Source organism: Heloderma suspectum, chromosome 4 (assembly GCF_057233095.1).
Source record: "Heloderma suspectum isolate Gila_16-S chromosome 4, 16-S_ref, whole genome shotgun sequence".
Taxonomy (NCBI): domain Eukaryota; kingdom Metazoa; phylum Chordata; class Lepidosauria; order Squamata; family Helodermatidae; genus Heloderma; species Heloderma suspectum.
Window position 1 is genome coordinate 103,524,969 of NC_139461.1, and position 7,454 is coordinate 103,532,422.

General features: G+C 42.9%; 1 long non-coding RNA gene across 1 annotated transcript in view; it reads left to right on the forward strand.

The window, feature by feature from the left end:
- LOC146347223 (uncharacterized) overlaps positions 1 to 6,231 on the forward strand; it is a 50,351-nt gene extending 44,120 nt beyond the window's left edge. Inside the window, exon 4 of the long non-coding RNA XR_014790202.1 lies at positions 5,641 to 6,231. This is a non-coding gene — a long non-coding RNA (uncharacterized LOC146347223). The remainder of the gene's footprint in view (positions 1 to 5,640) is intronic.
- The last annotated feature ends 1,223 nt before the right edge of the window (positions 6,232 to 7,454 follow it).

The following is a 7,454-nucleotide window of genomic DNA, read 5'->3' on the forward strand; positions in this document are numbered from 1 at the left end:
ACATGGTGTGTGCCAAGAACCCTGAGGAGTGCAGTGCTACAGACTTCCTGGTCTGGGACCCAGAGACCCTGAGAAATTACAGTTTCAAGGGATCCTGCTGCCCTTGCTACTGTTGCCATAGCATTTTAGGGCCTGGTCAACCGCATAGCAGCAGATCTTCTTAGGTAAGTCTCAGGGTCAAACTATGTGTTATTTTTATTACGTAGTGCGGGAGTTCCCTGTTTTTGTTTTGATTACTGTAAAGAAAACGTGAGGCCCTGATATGGGTTGGGGCACTGTACATGGGGACAGGAGGTTTATTTCTCCTCTCCCCTGCTGCTTCCCTTACGAAATCCCACCCTGCTGGTGTTGTTAAACAAAGAAAAGGTTTTTAATTTTTTTAACAGTTGCATGGTGGGTTGGGGATTTGGGGAAGGGAGCAGCTGAGGAGAGAAGGATTAGACCTCCCTCATGAGAGGTGGTCCTGATCCTGCTTGGGGCCCCTGTGCACTTTATTTCAAGTAATCAAAAACAATACAGGGAGCTGTATGCTTGATTACATAATTACACAAATTACATAATGTGTAATTTGACCCTCAATGGGAAAGGATAGAGGAAATGGGATAGCAGGGGATTCACAAGGGGGGAGGAAAGGCGCTCAGATCTCACTGGGTTCCTGATGACATAACTGGGAGTACAATGAGACCTGAAGTTTGGACCTAGAACAAGCGAATGGTCCTGAGCTTGTTGTTGTTCAGTCGTTAAGTCATGTCCAACTCTTCGTGACCCCATGGACCATAGCACGCCAGGCCTTCCTGTCCTGTGCTCTCTCCCGGAGTGTGCTCAAGTTCATATTCATTGCATCGTTGATGCTATCTAGCCATCTCATCCTCTGCCGTCCTCTTCTCCTTTTGCCTTCAATCTTTCCCAGCATCAGGGTCTTTTCCAGGGAGTTTTCTCTTCGCATTAGGTGGCCAAAATATTTGAACTTCAGCTTCAGTATCTGTCCTTCCAATGAGCACTCAGGGTTGATTTCCTTTAGGAGTGACTGGTTTGACTTCCTTGCTGTCCAGGGGATGCGTAAGAGTCTTCTCCAGTACCACAGTTCAAAGGCATCAATTCTTCTATGCTCAGCCTTCCTTATAGTCCAGCTCTCACAGCCATACGATACTACTGGGAAAACCATAGCTTTGATTATACAAACCTTTGTCAACAAGGTGATGTCTCTGCTTCTTACTATGCTGTCTAGGTTTGCCATAGCTTTCCTCCCAAGGAGCAAGCGTCTTTTAATTTCATGGCTACAGTCACCGTCTGCGGTGATCTTGGAGCCCAAGAAAGTAAAATCTGCCACTGCTTCCATTTCTTCCCCTTCTGTATGACAGGAAGTGATGGGGCCACATGCCATGATCTTCGTTTTTTTAATGTTGAGTTTCAAACCAACTTTTGCACTCTCCACTTTCACCCTCAACAAGAGGCTCTTTAGCTCCTCTTTGCTTTCTGCCATTAGGGTGGTATCGTCTGCGTATCTGAGGTTGTTGATAATTCTCCCGGAAATCTTAATTCCGACCTGTGATTCATCCAACCCAGCATTTCTCATGATGTACTCTGCATATAAATGAAATAAGCAGGGCGACAATATGCAGCCTTGTCGTACTCCTTTCCCAATTTTGAACCAATCAGTTGTTCCATGTCCGGTTCTTACTGTTGCTTCTTGACCCTCATACAGGTTTCTCAGGAGACAGGTAAGGTGGTCTGGTATTCCCATCTCTTTAAGAATTTGCCAGAGTTTGTTGTGATCCACACAATCAAAGGCTTTAGCGTAGTCAATGAAGCAGAAATATATTTTTTCTGGAATTCTCTTGCTTTCTCCATGATCCAGCAAATGTTGGCGATTTGATCTCTAGTTCCTCTGCCTCTTCAAAATCCAGCTTGTACTTCCGGTACTTCTCGGTTCACATACTGCTTGTAGGATTTTGAGCATAGCCTTGCTGGCATGTGAAATGAGCGCAATTATACGGTAGTTTGAACACTCTTTGGCATTGCCCTTCTTTGGAATTGGAATGTAAACTGACCTCTTCCAGTCTTGTGGCCACTGTTGAGTGTTCCAAATTTGTTGGCACATTGAGTGCAGCACTTTAACAGCATCATCTTTTAGGATCTTAAATAGCTCAGCTGGAATACTGTCATCTCCGCTAGCTTTGTTGTTAGCAATGCTTCCTAAGGCCCACTTGACTTCACTCTCTAGGATGTCCGGCTCAAGTTCACTGACCGCACTATCATGGCTATCAGGGACATTAAGATCCTTCCTGTATAGTTCTTCTGTGTATTCTTTCCACCTCTTCTGAATCTCATCTGCTTCTGTTAGGTCCCTGCCTTCTTTGTCCTTTATCATTCCCGTCTTTGCACAAAATGTTCCCTTGAGATCTCCGATTTTTTGAAGAGATCTCTAGTCTTCCCCATTCTGTTGTTTTCCTCGATTTCTTTGCATTGTTCATTTAAGAAGGCCTTCTTGTCTCCCCTTGCTATTCTCTGGAACTCTGCATTCAGTTGGATATATCTTCCCCTTTCTCCCTTGCTTTTTGCTTCCCTTCTTTCCTCAGCTACTTGTAAAGCCTCATCAGACAGCCACTTGGCTTTCTTGCATTTCTTTTTCTTTGGGATGGATTGAGTTGCTGCCTCCTGAACAGTGTTACGGACCTCTGTCCATAGTTCCTCAGGCACTCTGTCTATCAGGTCTAATCCCTTAAATCTATTCGTCACCTCCTCTGTATATTCATAAGGGATATGATTTAGGTCATACCTGAATGGTTTAGGGGTTTTCCCTACGTTCTTCAATTTAAGCCGAAATTTTGCAATAAGAAGCTCATGATCTGAGCCACAGTCAGCTCCAGGTCTTGTTTTTACTGACTGTATAGAGCTTCTCCATCTTTGGCTGCACAATCAATCTGATTTCGATATTGACCATCTGGTGATATCCATGTGTAGAGTCGCCTCTTCTGCTGTTGGAAAAGAGTGTTTGCTATGATCAACGTGTTCTCTTGGCAAAACTCTATTAGCCTTTGTCCTGCTTCATTTTGTACACCAAGGCCATGCTTGCCTGTTATCCCGGTGATTTCTTGACTTCCTACTTTAGCATTCCAATCCCCTATGATGAAGAGGACATCTTTTTTTGGTGTTAGTTCTAGAAGGTGTTGTAGGTCTTCATAGAATCCATCAACCTCAGCTTCTTCGGCATCAGTGGTTGGGGCATAGACTTGAATTACTGTGATGTTGAATGGTTTGCCTTGGATTCATACTGAGATCATTCTATCGTTTTTGAGATTGTACCCCAGTACTCCTTTTCCCACCCTTTTGTTGACTATGAGCGCTACTCCATTTCTTCTAAGGGATTCTTGCCCACAGTAGTAGATATGATGGTCACCTGAATTAAATTCGCCCATGCTTGTCCATTTTAGTTCGCTGCTTCCCGAGATGTCGATGTTCAATCTTGCCATCTCATGTTTGACCACCTCCAGCTTACCTTGATTCATTGATCTTACATTCGAGGTTCCTAAACAATATTGTTCTTTACAGCATCGGACTTTCTTTTCACCACCAGACACATCCACAGCTGAGTGTTCTTTCGGCTTTGGCCCAGCCGCTTCACTCTTTCTGGCGCTACTTGGAAATACCCTCTGCTCTTCCCCAGTAGTATATTGGACACCTTCCGATCTGAGGGGCTCATCTTCCGGCGTCATCTGTTTTAGCCTTGTGATACGTTCCATGGGGTTTTCTTGGCAAGAATACTGGAGTGGACTGCCATTTCCTTCTCCAGGGGACCACATTTTGTCAGAACTCTCTGCCATAACCTGTCTGTCTTGGGTGGCCCTGCACGGCATAGCTTATGGCTTCACTGAGTTACGTAAGCCCCTTCGCCACAACAAGGCAATGAAGGGGGGTCCTGAACTTACAATGAACTAATTCAGACCCTGTCTGAATTGCACCCAAATTAGATCATTTGAGGCAGACCCATTCCAAATTAATGCTGGAGAAGCTCACCAATCAGTACGTCATACTTTATTTATTCTATCGCATCTGTACAACATTTTCTGCCAGTTAAGCAGCATTTGAAGCAGCGTACTATATTACAAACGGTATATCACAATTCTAAAATGAGTTTTAAAAACATTCTGGAAAAAATCCAAAGCCAACCCCCTTTAGCCATCCTCAAACACCTTCCAGAAAAGTCAGGATTTGACAAGCCATCAAAACACTAGCAGATATGTGGCTAAACATGCTTCCACGGGGAGTATCATCAAAAGTATGGGTACTAATATGCACACACTATAGAAATTCCAATCAGTACCCACTCTCCCACTAGGGTCACAATCCTGATTGGGGCCGCTACACTGGCAATTTGTCAAATACAACCCTGTACTCAAAGGCATGATTAAAGTCATGTACATGATTAAAGTCATATGAAGTTTGGCCCTAATTCCTGGCACAATGTAATTTCTGCATGCAACAGTTCTGTGAGGCAGGTTATGCTGAGATCCAACCCTATGATTCTATATATAACAATAGTGACTAGCCCAAACTAATCCAGTGAGCTTCATGGCCAGGAAGAGATCTGATCCCTAGTCTCTTTAGTTCCAGTTCAATATTCTATCACAAGGAGTAAGCCACTCCTCTGTGGCAGCTCACCATATAAATCATATGAGTTTCCCCATGTTGCTACAATTATTACATTTGCGCTGGAATTCACAAAGCATGATCACCATCTTGTAACAACCACTAAGGGCTTCATCACACAGAGCTTTTATCCCACGATTGAGATTGCTCCTTCACAGAAGTTTGCAGGCTCTTTACATGACGCCGTGACCCTCCTGCACTAAATGCCCTTTGTTCTGTTCTTAAATAGATTGCAGATAATGAGCTATCAAATTGCCCCGCTGTGTTCCACTTCAGTTTCCTCCCTGAAAAGGGTAAAAGCGGCAAGAAGAGGCGTGAGATCAATGAAAGAGAATGGAAACTCAGATACGGGGAGGAGGAGGAGGAAGGGGGTGGGGGGAAAGGAAGCACATGAAAAAGGGTGTCATTGTGATTCTGCATTTAAACCGGAAGCAGAAAGCCCCATTTAAACTGCAGGATTTTATGATGGTGTAGAAATGCCCTATATGCAGTGCTTTTAATAGCCTCCATGTGGTAAGATGGTAAGATGGGCATACTCAGACATTATTAAAGCTGTCCAATTTTCAAACTGCTTAGTTCTGGTGCAGCTCTATTTATTTCAGCAGGTCCCTTTGATGAAGTCTTGATATATAGGTCACACACACAAAGAGGAAAGTAGCAGAGAGAGAGAGAGAGAGAGAGAAATGCAGCAAGAAGTATAAATACATGCTCAAAACAGATTTCCCCTCCTGATCCTTTTTTATTTACATGATCAAAAACACCCCCAGATCATAGGGTGCCTCAATGGCAAAAATGAATAGGAAGGTCTCTGAGCTACCTACAACAGCCCAAAACATCATAGATTTTGATTGCTTACTATACAACTCTATCAGGGTTAGTCCAAAACATCTGGAGGGCACCAGGTTGCCTATTGTGTGGTGTTGTTTTAACTTAGGGCATTATAGTGTATGACCTTGTTGTGATAGTTAATTATATTTCTTTCCTTTCTAGGAAAGTGAGTTTACTCTTTCTGGATTGTGCCAAACCGCAAACCCTTGAAGATCATATTGTGGCTCTGGATGGAAAGGACCACTTGGGCTTCAGCCATCCCTGGGAAAGCTGCACCGTCGTTTATTATTTTAACTGGCCAAATGCCCTTTGTTCCCACATTAACAACTTCCCTGTGGTGCCTCTAACCTTGACATTATTTTCATTTCCACGCTAAATTTCAGCAACTGAAATACAAGGTTCTCCAATTTTAAGGGAGGGAAAAAGAACGGTGTGCTTTATTAATTCTAAATGTTACATGCCATTAACAAAGTCAGTAAAAATCACAAGCTGTGTCTATTGGTCCAGTTATGTTCACATAACACATCCTGACAACTCTTCCTAATGGCAAAAGAAAGCAGAATAACTGTTTGGTATCTTCAATTTTTGTTTTGCTTTTTTTATTTTCCTTCAACGGATGATTTTTGCTTGTTTTGTGTAAGCTGTGCAAATTAAGTCAACTCTAGCAACAGATTTAAATATAATATGCAAAGTCAATTTTGTATAGTTCGTTTTTATGACACTGCAATAAAGTCATTTTGAAATATTGGTTCCAATATTGTTGGCCTGTATTTGGAATTCCATAAGAAGAAAAGAGGAGAAGTCTGGGGCATAATTTTCCCTTATTAAAATTGTGTTTTTGTGCTTTTTGGCATCACCCTTCACCCTACAGATAAAAAGGTAGCTACCCCCACCCCAATGCTGCCCCTAATTTAAAAAGGGATGTGTTGCATGCATTTGCTACCAGAGGATCCCTCCCATGTCTTTTGATTTGATATGCTGAATACTGGTGCTGACAAAGCTTCAGTGGAATGGGAACAGGCCCAGTTAGTCATAAGAAACTAATGTGATAAGTATCAGTAATATCAGGGACATGAATGGTTAGGACACAAATTATGCATTTATTTATTTTATTTGTTGTTGTTGTTGTTGTTGTTGATATTATCAATATCTCACCTTTCCATCAAATAGTGGTTCCCCACTAGGCTAACAATAATAAAACCAAGATGAAAACAAAAACTTAATTAAAACAATCATAAAAACAAATAAATTAAAAGCACAATTAAAAACACAATTAAAAAATATATATAAACTGCACCCAATCCAATAGAACTCCCTTCAACAACAGATCAGCTTACATGCCAAAGGCCTGCCTTGGCTGGAAGTTCCAGAGCCTGGGAGCAGCCACCAAGGAGGCCCTCTCTTGCATCCCCACCAAACATGCCTCCAATGGTGGCAAGATCAACAGAAGAGCTTCCCCTGAGGATCTTAAAACCTAGGCAAGCTTGTATGGGAGAAGGTGGTCTTTCAGGTAGCCTATTCCTAAGCCATATTGGGTTTTATAAGGTCACAACCAGCAGTTTTAATTGCGCCCAGAAAAAGGCCGGTAGCTAGTGAACTGTTGTAACAAGGGAGTCATGGGCTCCCTACAACTAGCTCTGGGTAACAGTCTAGCTGCAGCGTTCTGTACCAGCTGAAGTTTCTGAAAACTTTTCAAGGGCAGCCTCATGTAGAGCCCCTTACAGTAGTCCAAGCAGGATGTAACTAAAACATGTGTCATCATGGTCAAATCAGACATCTCCAGGAATGGGCACAGTTGGTGCACTAGCCTTACCTGTGCACTCCTGGACACCGCCAAAACCTGAAGTACGGTAGGGTTCAGGGAGGGCTTTTCACTGCTTCCTTTAGATAAGATGGAATCACACCTTGTTATAATGAGGAATTCACCACTACCATTACCCAGTCAGCCAGTCCCCCTGCCCCCTAACTGCTCTTAT